The following is a 16,550-nucleotide window of genomic DNA, read 5'->3' as shown; positions in this document are numbered from 1 at the left end:
GCGCATAGCATCACAAGTACATTATGTCAGTGCAAAGCTGGCATTAGTAATAAACACTGTAGCAAAATCAAAAGTATGATTTTTATAACATAAAAGCAGAAAAATGAAGAACAATGGACACAGCTGATGCAAATGGACAGAATGCGTTTTACAAGACTGCTGGCAGTTATCAAGGAAAGCTCCATGGGAATCAGGGTAAAGGCACTCTGAACCTTTCTAATCATCAGTATGCATCCATTGTGAAAAATATACTTTCAATGCTTTCCTCTTAGAAATTAATCCATGTTCCACTTTTGCAACTAGGCTGAAATATTGAATACTTGCTTCGATATAAGCACTTCTGAAAACTATGCCACATGTCTTCTAGAAAGTCCTGTTAAGAAACAGCACCAAGGATCCTGATTGCCATTATGATATCACTCAAGGCATGGTATAATACATTGAGAAACACCACCAGGTTAAGAAAGTATATATATTTGTCTGTCTGCATTACTTCCTAAAAATAGGTACATGCAATTAATTAATTTAGGTATACTGTATTGGCTTTTTGAGTTCTGTGATTTGTCATCCACCACCTTCTTGTTGTGCATCACTTCTTTACAGAATCCTTCAGTGAATGAAATGTGGGAGCTGTCATTAATAAATATGAAATACTAGTACTGCAATATCAACACTGCAGCTGGTATCTGAAATTAGTAGCACAGGAATAAAATAATCATGGTAACAGTAGTGCTTTCTATCAAAAGCAAGAACATCTGGTAACACACAATGCAATTCTGTTCATGTCTGTTTGGAAGTCCCAAAGATTTCAGATAGAGTTCAGTGGATTATACTCAGGTATGCTTGCATAGGGATGCAACCATTGTCATTTTTCATTTAACACTTCCTTTGGTAACACATGGTGACATGATTTTGCCTTGACTGCACTGGAAATATCACCCTGGAAATATTTAAATCTAGATGCACTTCTTTACCCTAGCTTTTGACACCTGAGATGTGAGTTTTCCAGACTCACCCTATTCTTGCCACTGTGATCAGTTTCAACCTTTTTAAAATCCTAAACTTTAAATTATTGTAACCTGTATTGGGATCTACTGATGAAGGGTGGGCCATAATTTTAATCATAATCATAACCATAAATTGCTACAGCACATATCTTCAGCAACCTTAACAATACTCTAAAAAGAAAGAAAAGGTTTGGGGAAAGGCAGCAGCACAATATTTTAAAGGGTGTGTGTGTGATAATATGGAGAAAGGGGTATGCTTTTAAAAAGTGTAGTGTGTGTGACTTTGTATGTTACAATGAAGCACCAGCAGAGAATGTGAAATTCCTCCTCTTCCCTTCCAGTTTGATGTGGGAAGCAGTGATTTGTGCATCTCCATTGTGATGATGTATGCAAATGCTGTGTGTCTACGGAGTTTATGTATCTCATCACATGGAAGATCAACAGGCCACTGTTTTGCAAATTATACTGAAGTGTGAAAAGGAAAGTATTTACTTCTTTATACATCCTTCATGTAGGGGATTTCTTTAGAACTTGTGAGACTATCCAGAATACATATTCAAAGCTTTTAACATCATAGGTATCCCTTCTCTTCCTGAACTGTACTCATAATCTCATTATTAAGTTGGGTGCTGAAACATTTTCTTAGTATAACTTAATGTCTAGTATGATATTCTTCCTGGATGATCACTACATTAATCATACTTGAAGTAGACCCTTTGAAATCAATGGACTTAACTAACCTAAGTCCATTGGTTTCAGTAAGCCCACTCTGAGTATGTCCAATGTTGGACAACACCCACTGTGATTTTGTAGTTCAATCACATGCAGCCCTCTTATTTTGAAATATTTTTAAATTAAAGACTTCAGATAAATAGAGAAAATAGCAAGTTGAGTTGGAAACAAAGGATAGCATTGCTTTTCTAACTGATCCTAGAGATGTATAATTCAAAGTGAGTTTTCAGCACTTACTCAGTGGACAGCATCCTTCTTACATGCAGTGTGGTGCATAGACCACCATGGCATGGCTTGGAGAACTCTTCAGGCAGAGATAAAGTATGTTCAAAATTAGCTATTTTTATAGTGTCTAGAAGGGGCAGGTGGGTTTAGATGGGCAAAGAGATGAGCATCCACTCAGAGGCTCCTGACACACACACAGGTTTGCAGCTAGGAAGGGTTGGAAAAATTAACCCAGAAAGTCCTTGGAGGCTGCTGTCAATCAGGGATAATAGCATGGACCATTCATTTGACTTATAGGACAGCTCCTTATTACTGTTGGTAGATGGAAAGTTTTCCACAAAGGCTATCAAACAGTTCAGATTTCTACTGCCACTATACACCTCAGTCCACATGTTGCAAATTCTCTCATTGAAATGGGATGGACATAGTACATAGGAGGTTGGTGGCCTCTATAATGTAACTCATGTGTCTGGCATGTAACATTTGACTAGTCACAACTTTTAGAAAGTAGAACACTAGAAATTATAATTTTAGATTATAACTTTGTGGCAGAATTTAAGGAGGAGAGTGCATGCATTCACACGTGCAGCCCCAGAAGATACCCCTCTGGATGCTGATAGATTAGGAGCAGCTACCCAAATGACAGTTTTGACTATGATGCCCCATGGCAAAAACGTAGCATAACATTTTAAATGTTTTAGTTTATGTAGTCATTTTTACTAGTTACAGTTGCCTATTTCCTCAGAGCTTTAGGGTAGCTCCGGTTCATAGCTTAATTGGACACTTGTAACCCACTAAAAAGAAAACAAAAATGTGCTTAACCGAACGTGTTGTTTACAGAGCAATTATCTGATCAATTCATAATGAACACAAGCTGTAAAGACCTCTGAAAACGACGCTTTCTACTTTACTTTACCCTGAATGCTATAAAGTCCATACAATTCAGATCGAGATTAGTTTTACTATGGCTAGAGAAAGAATGTGGGAGAACGATAATGCGAGAGAGCGCGAGAGCGCGAGACAGCGAGAGAGGGTGTTTTCCCCCTTAGCTCAGGCAAATCCCTGTAGCATTGCAAAGGAAAAAGATGGTTTTTAATAAATAAATAAATAAATGCATGATCAGCTTCGGTAGCCTCAGCGTACAGGAAAAGAGGTAGCCCCTTACTTGTTCAGGGGGTGAGGAGGTTTTGCTTTCAATTTGCCCCTCCCCTCGGCAGCTCCTGCATCTCCCTTTCGATGCCTCTCTTTTGTTGGTCTGAAAAATGCCATGCTGTAAATTGCCTGAGATTTAGGGGGGCGGGGAGTGGGAGATAGAGAAGAGGGCGGAGGGGGACGTGGAGAGAGAGAGAGAGAGAGAGAGAGAGAGAGAGAGAGAGAATCAGGTCACCCGGGCGACTGCCTTTCCATTGCAGAGCTTGAGTTTAAGGTGGAAAGAGAGAGAGGTGCTGGGACACAAACACCCAGTCTCTCTCTCACACACACCCTTTGACAATTGCAAAGACCAGTTTGATGTCCTTGGTTGTCATTCGCAGGAAACTCCCTCCCCAGCCCCCCAGCCCTCCCCAGCATCTCCCTGCTGGAAGAGAGCGCTGGGCGGCTGGGCGGAGGCGGAGGGATGCGAGAGCAGAGCGATGGAAAGGCGAACGTAGCCATGGGATGGGCGCAGCTGCCGCCTAAGCAAAGCCCCACCTAGGAATCCGGCCGGCGGATTGGCCGCGCGGCGAGCAAGCCCCGCCTCCCGGCCAATGGGGCCGCGGCGGCTGGGCGATGATGCTCTTGCCTCGCTGTGGAGGGATTCCTGGAGAAGCTGCAGAGCCCGTGATGCTCCGGCCTCGGCTCGGCCCGGCCCCCCTCCCCGCCCGGCGCCTCTCCTCCCCCTCCTCCTAGCCAGCCAGCCTGCCTGCTTGCCTGCCTGCCTGCCTGCCTGCCAGCAGCGGCTGAAACTTAACCCCCAACGCAAAGCCCAGCTCGCTGCGAGCCGGGGAGGGGAGGGAGGGGGGACACTACGCCGACCTGCTCCTGGCGCCGGTGTGCGTGCGTGCGCGCGCGGGGTGTGTGGGAGGTGACTGGCGTCCCCGCACACTTTTGAGTGCCATTATTATTTTGGCGGGGCTTTGTTATTGAAGTCTGCCATCCCGGGAGAGGCGCAGCGCGCGAGGGAGAGAGAAAGGCTCTGAAGGACAGAGCGCGCCCGCTTCGCCGGTTGCCAGGTAAGGCAGCGAGCGTGGAGCGGCATTGCTTGCTGCTGCTGCTGCTGCTGCTGCTGCTGCTTGGAGGGGCTTCTTGGCGGCTCCCCCTCCTTCTGGCTCGGCCGGGGTCTCTCGGAGTGTGTGTGTGTGTGTGTGTGTGTGTCGTGTCTCGTGTCTGTGGAGAGAGAAGGAAGCTGGGAGCCAGGCTGAGGAGGAGCACCCGGGTGGCCTCTCTCTGGAAAGGGCGACTGGCTGGGGCGGGGGGGGGGGGCAGCACATGTTTCTCCCTCAGACCCTGGGAAAGCAGTTTGGCCCGTGGCTGCTGACTTGGGGGAAGCAACGGTGGTGATAACGGTGGGGTGAAGCTGGGCTGGGTGGACGTCTGACAATCTCCACCCACTCCGCTCCGAAAAGCCCTCCACCCACCTACTGTTTCTCTTCTGGAGGAAAAGTCAGCTGGTGGGTGACATGGGGTGAAATGGAAAGAGGGGGAGGGGTGGAGACGTGGGGCGGACGGGGGGGGGGCGCAATGAATCCTGCCTGCAACCCAGTGACGGAAACAGGCTCAAAGCAGTGTCCAAAGCAATGAAACTGCTTATAAGGCAGGAAGCAGATCTTCAAAGCTCCTGCTGACGGGTTGAAGGGGAATCAGCTTCCGAAAGGATCTGTTTGCTACTTGTTTTCCTTTTCCCCGAGGGAACAACAACAACAAAGGGGGTGTTTTGGGGGGGGGAAGTTAATTGCAGTTCATTTTTAAAGTGTCGACCCCTCTGATTTCACATCTCTTCTCCTAACCATTGATTATTTGATAAAGAAAGAGTTTCTGCATCGACAATTTCCAACATCAGGTACTAAACCAACCAACCCTCAACCCCCAATATGTTTGATTAGCAGCTTAAGATTTCAGTTGCATCCTTTCTGATGCACAGCATTGTAAGCTTTGATACAGAAATAGGTGTTCTTCTCCGGCAGTATTCCCTAAAGGACGGGCAAGGTTTCGGTTGTGATGGTTGTGGTAATGGCACATGACTAAAGTGATGCTTTTGAAAATACTGATTGTCATGGCTCTCTGATCTACCCTTCCTTGTAAGATCTTAAAATTTGTATTTACATTAAGCATGCCCCTTTATTTCTCCTTCATAGTTTTCTTAGTCTTTTTGCTTCGTCTTGGGGCAATTTATAATGGCCTATTGATAATATACCCATGCCATATGGTGTTAGTGGTGTGGTTAAAAACAAAATGCATGTATGCTTACTTGCATGTTAACAAAAAGTTAAAGAAGTAAAAAAAAGTTATGGAATTGGTTATTTTCTCCCTTAATAATACGGTGTCTCTTGATGTTTTCTTATAAAGACATCAAGCTGCTTACTGGAGTATAGTACGTAAATTAAGCAAACTCATTGGAATGAGGCTTCATAGCATTCTGTAATCTTCAACATTCTGTAATTCAATCATTGCTGATACAAGCTGCCTTTTACCATTATTCATCAGACCCAGCTGAGTGATTTCTGTCAGATGGGAAGTGGTAGGAAGAAGTCTCTAGGTAAATGTAACTGGAAAGCTTTCCAAGTACGTAGAGTTCTAAATGAGCAGAGAACAAAAATACACGGCCACAATCTGTAGACGGTATTAGCATTCTAATAAATCTTTCCTTCCAATTGTCATGGGAGATGTCAAGTTTTGTTTTCTTAATGTTGATTTGTGACTGGAGGAGAGAAACGGACCTCTGTGCTTCTGACCTTGTGAATTTTAGTAGAAAATGCCATATTTCAGCAGCTGTTTCCATGTTTTTCAAACACTCCGGGTTCCCTTCAGAGGTCAGCCAGTATATAGTCGTTTTAGATACTTAGGTGTTTTAACCCCACAGCATGAGCCTTATTTGTGCAACCACATTTCAAGCCGATGAAAAGCTGTCCTAGTTTTGCCCAGATTCTCTGTGTCTTCTTGACTATTGTTAATGGCAAGAGTTATTTTTAATTCTAAATCGGATATAACAAACAGATTATAAGGACAGACGTTCGGTTGAGTCAACAGAAAGCCTCACAGGGTTAATCTTAAATCCTACGTTTAAAACCACAGCAGCTGAAACTTGATGTTTTAAAGAGATATCATCTAGCTGTGCTGGCAGTGAATTATATCTGCTAAATATGTGTATGTTTGACATCCATTCATTATGCTGGAATGGAGACAGAAAGCAAAACCTTCAGGAGACTTCAGATTGCCAAGAAATACAGTGTCTCAAATGAATAAGTACACCTGATCTATTCCAGAGGGATAGCTATGCTCATCTATTGTGGCAAAAACAATGAAAAGTCTTGTGGCACCGTGAAGGCTAGAATATTTAAGGTGCTGCAAGACTTTTTCTTATTTACACCTGACCTAGTTTTATGTCTAGGGAGACATTTAGGAGTTGTTGCTGTTTTAGTCTGGGGGAAAGAAGTGTCTGCCTAGGGTGAGGTCTAGATTAAGGTAGCATATTACTTTGTTCTGGTACCTTGGAATGTATGAAACATACATGACTTGAGAATTGAGAAGTAGAGTGGGGAGTCACCCACAGTACTCATCTGCTCTGGTGTATTCCCATTGAATTGTCAACGAGTCTACTCCATTATAAGAGGTCTTCGAACCTAATTTGTTTCTAGTAAAAACCATAACAGGAGGCAGATACTGTGAACAGAGCAAATTTTGAAATAGAGCCACAGGACATAGGATAATGGCATGCTGTTGGAAATTATGAGTGTTGCAGTTGCAAAAGCATGAAATGCTTCTCTGTAGCTATTTCATTCCAACCTAATCTTCCTACACATTAAAAGAGCGCTTAAGTGAGCTTTGTTAATGAATGATGACAACCTGCTAGTTCTGTTTTAAGGGATTTCATGCCAGAATTAGGAGTTTGATCCCACAGTTCAAAGCCTGACTCTTCTCTCCCCATTCCTACTAAACAAATACAAAATATGTCATGCTTAACTCATTTGACAGTTGTTCATATCAAATATATAACGAGAATTATGGGATAAAGCTGTATTGTATGTTGATGGTTCGTAAGACTGCTGAAATTCCAAATATAAGTATATTGCATGGAGTTTGTAGCAAAGGTTGTTGGAGAGATACAGAGGTAGAAGGGGACTACTTGATGGAGAGCTGAGAAAAGTATATACCTATTTGTCCAGTTACTAGAATAATACTAGTAACAAAATCAAGGTTAATGGTAATTGATGGATTTATACAGTTAGTTTATTACAAATATTGTGCAGGATTTAAAGACATGTTTTACAAGTTACCCTTCTCGAAGCCCCAATATGATTGATGTGGCTTTAGATGGAAATTGAAACATTTGTTCATGTTGTAGCCTTTTTTTGTTTATGCAAAGATAAATGAGGATTAAAAAACAGCAAACTCAGTTTTATTATTTGAGACATACAGTATTCTGAGACTGAAGTGTTAAAGTACTTGACAAGCAAGTGCACAAATACTCCCATAAGGTATTATGAAAGCTGAGTTCTGTGTGTTGCTAAATATTGATGATGACTATATATTTTTTCCAGCCAAGGCACTATGTCTAGTATTCTAATGGTGACTTCCCCCCCTACCCTGATATATATATTTCTCAGAGTTGTAGACTCTGTGACCTTAGTATACAATTCTAGAAGTAAAAAATGTATGAATAAAGCTGCAATTCTCTACCTACTTACCGAGATGTAAGCCCCATTAACTTAATAGGACTTACTTCTGAGTAGGCATGCAGAGGAATGGCGGTAATTTGCATTTTGTTGGTCCTCTAAAAGATTTGTTTGTTTGAGTATTATTCTGTATCCAGAACAGCTTAATTTCTTAGAAATTCGTACACGAAAAGCTTTTGAAATAATGCGTGGACGTGTATGTACCTATGGTATTTATGAAGAATGCTTCACCTTAAATTGTTTAAGTGACTAAACACAGTATTATGTAAGCAAATATCTTGGGGATTTTTATGTACAAACGTAATCTGAACAGCTGAAGATAAGTCTTATTTTCATGCTATGCGTCAGTCAGTTGGAGGGGATTTTTAAAAACCCAAATAATATTGTTTCTTGTACAGAAGCATAACACTTGCAAAAAATATGGAGTCTGCATGATTTTTTTTAAGGGCACCTTCAACGATTATTTTGATGCAAAGCTACCGGATAGACACAGTACTAATATGCAGTCCATCTAAATTTTAGATTCTAAATCTTCCCATTGCCTAGGATTTAGGTGGATTTGAAGAGAGGTCATTGTGTGAAAAAGTTATCACTCAAACAAAATGTAATCTTTTGCAGAGTTCATAACAGAAGTGGGAGATTTACAAATGCACAGGTCTTGTGTGCATTTCAGTTTGAAACAGCTATGCGTGTGTTTGGGTTTTTCTTTGTAACATACCGTATAATGATACAAGCATTTCAGCTTTCCATCCCAGTTTTCATTAGCGGTAGTCCCATTGACCATGGTGAGCTTACTCTAGAAAAAACTCTTTTGAGGATTGTGACCCAAACCCCTCAGAAAATATCAGTTTTAAGTAGATTGGTTTAAAATTGCTCTGGAATTTTTAGCATTTCTTATCTGTCATTTTTTGTTTGGTTTTAACCAGTTCCTTTAAGTGACATCCACGGAGAATTACTTATTTTCTCTTCTAGAGGGAGCTCTGCCTCTCATTTCTTGAATGTGTAGATACTCGAGAAACCTGTAGTCCACTTCTCCTTCCGCCAGAGTTGCCACTGAGAGAAAAATGCTTAAGTAATAAAGCAGCACACAGTACAATTATTTAACAAGCTAATTATTAAATAGCTGATACTATCTGATACTTTAGAATCCCCAATGCTTCGCAAACACACATGTACTGATGTCCTTTTGGCAATGTCAAACTAGGGAACATATTTAATATACAAGGCAAATGTAGTATTATGGTTGCTATTATAAAATCTTGATAAAGTTCAGTTAAAAGCTTTTGCATATCTGTAGTACAGGATGAGTGTATATACAGGGTTATTTGCAAATGTATACAGACCGTATGCCTTCTGGAAACATCTTGGTTTTTTATATTATATCCACCCCCATCTCCACCCCCATCATTCTGCCCAGATGCTGAGGTCCAGCGCCGAGGGCCTTCTGGCGGTTCCCTCATTGCGAGAAGCAAAGCTACAGGGAACCAGGCAGAGGGCCTTCTCGGTAGTGGCGCCCGCCCTGTGGAACGCCCTCCCATCAGATGTCAAAGTGATAAATAACTACCTGACATTTAGAAGACATCTTAAGGCAGCCCTGTTCAGGGAAGCTTTTAATCTGTGATATTTTTTGTTTTTGTTTTTGTTTACTGTATTTTTTGTTTCTATGGAAGCCGCCCAGAGTGGCTGGGGAAACCCAGCAAGATGGGTGGGGTACAAATAATAAATTATTATTATTATTATTATTATTATTATTATTATATCACTCACTTTTACGTTTTGCCTTTTCTGGTACAGACACTGTAGTAGGTATTAGTCACATGTCAAGCAGTCAGCAATATAACTGATAAAAACATAATAATAAAGCCCCATTTTTGAACAGCTGCATCTTTTCTACTAAATGCCAACCCAGCTAACCATGCAATGCAACCCCTTCTACTCTAAAGTAAGTCTCATTGAGTCCAATGGGACTTGCTTCCAGGTAGGTGGGTCTAGGATTGCAGCCAACAAAATTTCTTACTGTGCTTCCTGCTCTGTATTCAGGATTTGGAAGCATCCAAAGGATTATGGGGGCAGCACCCAGAGTGCCTAGTCACATATTTTAGATCTCCTCGCTAGGCACAATGAATACATTGATAAGTGGGTATTCACAAGTGGTCCTAAAGAATTCATGGGACATGGGACAAGATGTACACAGTTTGTGTGTGTGCTTGTGAAATATATGTAATTGTTTTTTTCATCTGCTGTAACACTCCAGTAAAAATCCTGATGTCATGAGGCCATACATTTGGATAAGCAGCAGTAAAGTATAAACACATTAGACAGTGAGGAGTATGGTTAAATGGGGATACACAGTTGACTTGTGTGACTGAGTGACTCAGACAAATCTGGTTGGATAATAACTTTGGTGCAGGCTTGATGATGTCTATCCAACAACTTTCTTGTGTAATGAGAATAAATTACCACCTGAAAACCTCAAAATAGAGAAAGACGGTGGGGTTGAAATTTAATTCCTTCAGTGAAAAATTTTTCTTAACTGCTTTCCATGGAATAATAATCCTACCTGCTTTTTAAAAATTAGGTTGGATACTTCCTTTGTTATCCCACCTAATAAAAAACTTCCTTTGTTATCCCACCTAATAAAAAAGCAGATAGGATAGGTCTCTGCAGCCACAGTAGGTGCTGTGATTCTCCAGCAGTTTGACTTCATGCCCAGAGGTGCACTCCATTATCTCTCGAGACAAAAGGATGTCAACAATGTCCTTTGTTGACTGTCTTTGATGACAGCAACTTCATCTACGTTGATGACAATTGTGTTTGCCCCTTATACAAAGATTAGTTATGTTATTTCTCCATAGGAGAGCAAGACTGGTGACCGCTTCCAAAGGACGAGACTAGTTTTTGTTGCTGCTGCTGCTGCTACTGAGGACCTCTCAAAATATAAATGTCCCCCAATCCCCCACTGCTGTCATGGAGGTATAAGATCTAGGAAGCTCTGTATTTTGTTTTATACTGTAGCTATATAATTGCTGGTGTTTGCTGCCAGCTGATACAGTTGAGCAAGGTCTCTGGACCCATAGGGTAGTCATGAAGCTGTAATGTCTATCAACTTTGCCCTTTGATGTGGAGGCTATTAGCCGTGATGGCTGTGTTCTACCTTCACTATTAGAGGCAGTGTTCTTCTCAATACTAGTTGCTGGGAATTGCAGGTGGGCAGAATGCTGTTGCACTCCTGTCCTGCTTGCTGGCTTCCTGCAAGCATCTTGTTGGCCTTTGTTAGAACAGAATGTTGCTTTAGAAGGGCCATTGACCTAATCCAGCAGGCTCTTCTTATGTTAATATGTTTGCTACTTCACCTCTTCTGTAAGTAACTATAACAAACTCACAAACCTAGCACAAACATTGCCTGGCCAGATAGAAAGTTAGAACTCATCATTGTGATGTAGGGGTTCTTGGTTTTATACAGATTGCAGGTTTTGAGGTGTACCTCTTAGACTTAGGGGGTTGAATCTAATGGTAGCTTTGCAGTAGCAAGGAGGTCCTTATGCTAATGTGACAAACAGCATCTAACTTTTGCTGATTCCCCTCTGCTGACTGCAGTCGTTTGCACCCTAACCCACACCCTTCCAGAGGTTCTCCCAACTAAAGCATTTTTAAGGGGTTCCAGGGGGCTGCAGTGAGAAGGGGTTTGTTAAAGCAAAACTTGAGTTGAGTTGCACAAGTAGACATGCTTTTTGTTGGTGCAAAACCCTGTAGATACAAACCAGTAACTTTAGCCATGCTCAAAATATATATTCCAAGTTTCTGAAATTGTTGACTGATGTTAATGTTTAATGGGTTAAGTGCTCTAGAGAGCACTCCTTCTTATGCTGAATGGGAATGTGTGCATTTGTGTGAGCAGGTGAGTGGGGTCAGGTGGCACTCCAAGGAGCAGGGAGCGCATGATCATCCCCTGCACCTTTTTTAAAAATTTTCAAAGCTGGTAAATAGTATTAGGCTGAAAATACAATTATTTCATTTGAACTTGTAAAGTGTTTAGTGGAAAGAACAAAGTCATAAGAGGGGAAAACAGAAGTCAAAGACCTCAATGGAGGTCAAATAACTCTTCATAGTAAACTGCTTAAGGCTTTCAGCGGCTTTGTATTGCATCTTGGTTCATTTTTTAAAATGGTTTACAAAGTGAAATTAGAATGCTGTTTTCTGTACTGATGTGTATATACAAGTCTCTCCTTTTTTGTAGTTTCCTGATTAAGTGCTGAAAGAAAAGTGTTCCAAGAAAGCCGCATAGATGAGGGGGAAAAGCTTTAAGGGACCTAATCCATCTGGCTTGATTGTGATTTTCCAGACTTCTAATTTGTTTTTACTAAATGTACTGAAAATAATACTCCCAAGTTGGCCTTGCTTGTTTAAAATAGCTGCGGTAATAAATGTATACTATTTGCATATATATTAATCATTGCTTATAAATATTGACAAACATATTATTCAGCTTAGAAGAAAAGGCACTGGCTTCTTTGTAAAAATGTTTAGTGACTATTGGAGTTAAGTGCCGAGCATGTTAGCTTAATGCAAAAGTGCTATTAAAAGCTGTAACCTTAAAAAAGGATGTTGCTCACCCAGATCACACCAGCTGGCTTGTAGAGGAACAAACTGTTCATTAAGAGGGATCTGTCCAATTCCTGAAGTCGTCGCTGCGGTGCTTGGAAGGGTTCAACCTTGCCACCAAAATGTCTTTTTCCTTTTTTGTCCAGTTGTTTGGTCTTTCTCCTGCTAAATTTCTGAATAAAATATATTAATAACCCCATACAAAACTGAACACTAATTCTTGGCATAATGTTGCTCTGCAGTCAAGGACCTATTGTAATTCTCATTTTTAATGTGAACAGCCGATTCTGAGGGATTGATAATAAATCCAGTTTAATTTGCATTAGGCTGAATCTTTGTTCTAAGTAGGGCTTTTTGTTGTTTGCTAGGAAAGCAGCTATTCTAATTTTTGGAGGCATCAGATTATTATTTTTTCAGATTTCACTAACAAATGGACAGATTTACACTGATGCATCTCTATATCTCATCATTTCCTTTTTTTTTTTAGGGTGTTCCTCCCAACATACTTGGGTTGGCTGTTACAGATGTCTCATATGTGTCCTTCTCTGAAGTTCAATTTAGCCTGTTAAAAGCATTCCAATATAAAGACAGGAAATCCATTACTATTACACATTTTCAAGGGTGACGAGAAACAAGAAGTTAGGTATATTTGCCTGTTGTATGCTGCCTACATGTTTAACAACCTGCATCAACCTGCTGCCTTCCAGATGTTTTGAGTTGGGCCTGATGGAAGTTGTAGTCTGCAACATCTGGAGGGCACCAGGTTGATGAAGGCTGATGTACAAAATAATTGCTTCAGCTTGGGGTCTGTTTTTAACATTCCTGCTCAGAGTGTTAAAGTGGCATTTCCTCCTTTTGAAGATTTGATGCCTAAAAATGTTTTTAATGTCTAGGTTTGACATTAGGAGGCTAATACAGCTGTTAAAATGCTTCAGGCACGTGCTTATTTAAGAGAACAAAAGTGTGAGAATTTGCTCATTCTCACATGGTTCCTGGCAGAAGGATACTGTCACATGAAACTTCCAGAAAAAATGAATTCACATTTTTCTCATTCTAATGGGAACATACTCAGTGCTAGAGATGTGCCTAATGCAGAACAGATATTTTGGCTGTGTCGTCGCTATTTAATATTAGAGATTTATTTGAAATCTCTGCTTTTTCTGTTTTACAACATGCCTAAAATCCAACAAAATGGACAGTGAGGATACTCAGAAACGGATTGCGTTGTTTGAGGGAGTTGAAATGCCATCTTCCTGGTAGCAGGATTGCTGCCACTCACCAGGAGAGAAAGGGAGAAGAGCAGGGTTGTGGAGAGGCTGGCACAGACCACACCAACCTTGCTGATGGCATCAACCTTGCTGCCAGGAAGCTAGCATTGCAGCTCCGCCCCACTGGACGAGTTGTTTCCGGGGGCATATTCAACTATCTTGCTGGGTGGGCTTCCTGCCTCAGCTGCTGCTCTTAGTGGAAGTCAAAAGAGGCACTATTGAATGGTGTACACAGTGGTACCTCAGGTTACAGATGCTTCAGGTTACAGATGCTTCAGGTTGAGAACAGAAATCGTGTGGTGGCAGCACGGCGGCGGTGGGAGGCCCCATTACCTAAAGTGGTACCTCAGGTTAAGAACAGTTTCAGGTTAAGAATGGACCTCCAGAACGAATTAAGTTCTTAACCCGATGTACCACTGTATAGTAATCTTGCTCTCAGATGTCCCAAATGGAACTCTGTGCTTAATTACTTAGCATTACTGGTCTCAGAGGAAACTATTCTAGCCTGGATGTGACTGCCCAGGGAGGGAGAGGGCATAGCTTAGTGGTTAAGAACGTGCAGTTTCAATCCCTGACATCTCCAGTTAAAATGATCAGTTAGTGGGTGATACAAAAGACCTTTCTGCCTAGTACCCCAAAGAGCCACTGCCAATCAGAGTAGGCAGGACTGGGCAAGATGGATGGACAGCTTGGTGTGGTATAAAGCAGCTTCCTATTTTCCCTGTATTCCTCAACCAGGCTGTTGCTGATGTTTCTCACAATTGGTATGCAGAATGGGTCCTTCCCCAGCACTGCAGGGTTCTATCACACTCTCCCCCGCCCCTGCTGAAATTAGGCTTGGGGTGCAATTTTGGTGAGAGGACTATTTCCTTTTCAGCTGTGCTCCCACTTCACAATTATGCTACCAACAACCTTTTATGGGTCACAATGGAAACCAGTTATGGCATGTTCATGGTGGCCATGACAGTTTCTCCAGTTTACCCATGGGCCCATGGGTATGAAAAGGTTAGTGACCTCAGTGTACTAATTAATATGTTACCTACATTGACTCATATGTGCAAGTGGCATCTCAAGGGAGTGGTCCACTTGTATAACTCAGTGATTGCACTCACAGAAGATTGCTTCAGTTTTCAGTGTACCTGGTTATGGAAGTGTCCTTTTTGATCTTGATGTGCCATTTCCCTGAGATCCTATGGGATGAAGGGAGGTCTAAAAGTAGACCAAAAATACTGCTCCAATGATTAAACCACCTGTGTGTAAGCAGACATTTGCTTATATCTGCTGGCTTAGGTGTAAGTGTCTCTCTGCAAGTTCTGCCACAATAGGAATGTGGTGTTAGATATCTAAGTCTGAAATCAGAGCTGGAGAACCAGTGGCTGTCTAAATTGACCACAATTCCCATCATCCTTGATCATTGGCCATGCTGCCTGTGGCTGATGTGAGTTGGCGTTTGACACCTTTTGGTTTTCTAGCTCTGCCTAACTCTCTCTCTCTTTGTACTTTTAAAACACAGCTCTGAAAGTGATCCCTGGAGTCAATGCATTTAAATATATTTGACCTGTAGAGATTGCTCTAAATCTTAGCATACCTTTAACTGAATTACAATAAATAGTGAAGAAAGGTTCACAAATCAAGTTTTACATTGTCAATCATCTAGACAAGGCAGGCTTAAATGTCTTGACCAGGTATTATTTTTCTTTATGTTCCTTCTCTTGTCATGGTTTTAAGGACTTGGCAAGTGATTGAGAAGGTTAGCCTAAAAAAACATATTTCAAAATGCTTGGCATATATTATAATACTCATAAGAGGACCAGTTTCAGCACCAAAGCACCTGGGGTTTGCAAACATGGTGCTGCAACTGTCCCAGAGCTTCCCATTAAAATGGGCAATTCATTCAAGAATTTGGTCCTTTCTGGAGGCCTGTTCATTAAGACAGTTTACAGTTATCGTTAGGCTTTCTTGGCTTCAAAATTGTGCTAGTAACTTTTCCACATTTGTGCAAGCATGACTGGTTCTTATGGGTGAGCAGCATGTGGTCTACAGCTTGTGAATGGCACTCCACCAGCTAGACAAAACACAAAGATGGCTTGCCTTTTCTGTTGCTCTCCTTCCTTGCCCAGCCAACACATAGTCCCTGCTAAGACTGTTAAGGCCATCGTGTGGTGGCAGCATTGGCAAAAGCTGAAGGGAAGATGCAAAAGATGAAATGAGTCAGCAATCAGGGAGGAAAGTAAAGATGCAGGGCAGGGTGGGGAAACTCAATTTCTGAAGATGCCACAAAATAAGCACTTTCGAAATGTTTTGCAGATGAGTGGAGGAAGTGTAACCTGGACAGGCATGAGAACCATCAGGCCTGGTGGCCAAACTCAATTCTCCAGACCTCTCTATTTGGCCATTGGAATACTCCCCAGGCCATCTCCCTAGTCCACACCTCTCATGGACTCTGCTTCACACCCTAAGTGTCCTGCCTCACTGTAATGTTCCCTGGATTTTGATAATGCCACTAGCTTACATCCCTTGGACGGTTTCCCAGAAGAGTTGTGGCCTTCAAACTTAAAAAGGTTTCCCACACCTTTCATAGGGCATGACTGGACAAACTCCTAAATTGGTAGGAAATGCCAGAGATCCCTAAAGGCAGGTTGTTTGAGTTTGATCGATAGTAGGCAATGTGAATCAGGCTGACTGTGCTAGGGTAGAAAACTGGAGCTGTGGTCTGTTTTTGGAAGCAAGCTTGAGTTTCGGGTCACCTGGAGAAAGGGTCCAAATTAATGAGGAAACTTTTACCAAACAGTTATACCTGTATATTTGTGTCAGTCATATGGATATGAGTTAGGGTCAGATCCCTT

At 41.7% G+C, this 16,550-nt stretch overlaps 1 protein-coding gene across 4 annotated transcripts in view; it reads left to right on the top strand.

Moving 5' to 3' along the window:
• The first annotated feature begins 3,767 nt into the window (after positions 1 to 3,767).
• Positions 3,768 to 16,550, top strand: part of SYT1 (synaptotagmin 1) — a 343,326-nt gene continuing 330,543 nt past the window's right edge. Inside the window, exon 1 of one of the 4 annotated variants that reach the window (XM_080971338.1) lies at positions 3,768 to 4,174. The gene's annotated coding sequence lies outside the window, so the exon portion shown is untranslated. Of the gene's footprint in view, positions 4,175 to 4,485; positions 4,613 to 4,731; positions 5,002 to 16,550 lie in introns of those variants that run through there. The other 3 variants (XM_080971335.1, XM_080971337.1, XM_080971336.1) reach the window with 3 other exon arrangements.

This window comes from Podarcis pityusensis (genome assembly GCF_964106645.2).
Source record: "Podarcis pityusensis genome assembly, chromosome: 10".
NCBI lineage: Eukaryota > Metazoa > Chordata > Lepidosauria > Squamata > Lacertidae > Podarcis > Podarcis pityusensis.
The sequence above is the reverse complement of the archived record's forward strand: the minus strand, read 5'-3'. Positions and strand labels throughout refer to the sequence as shown.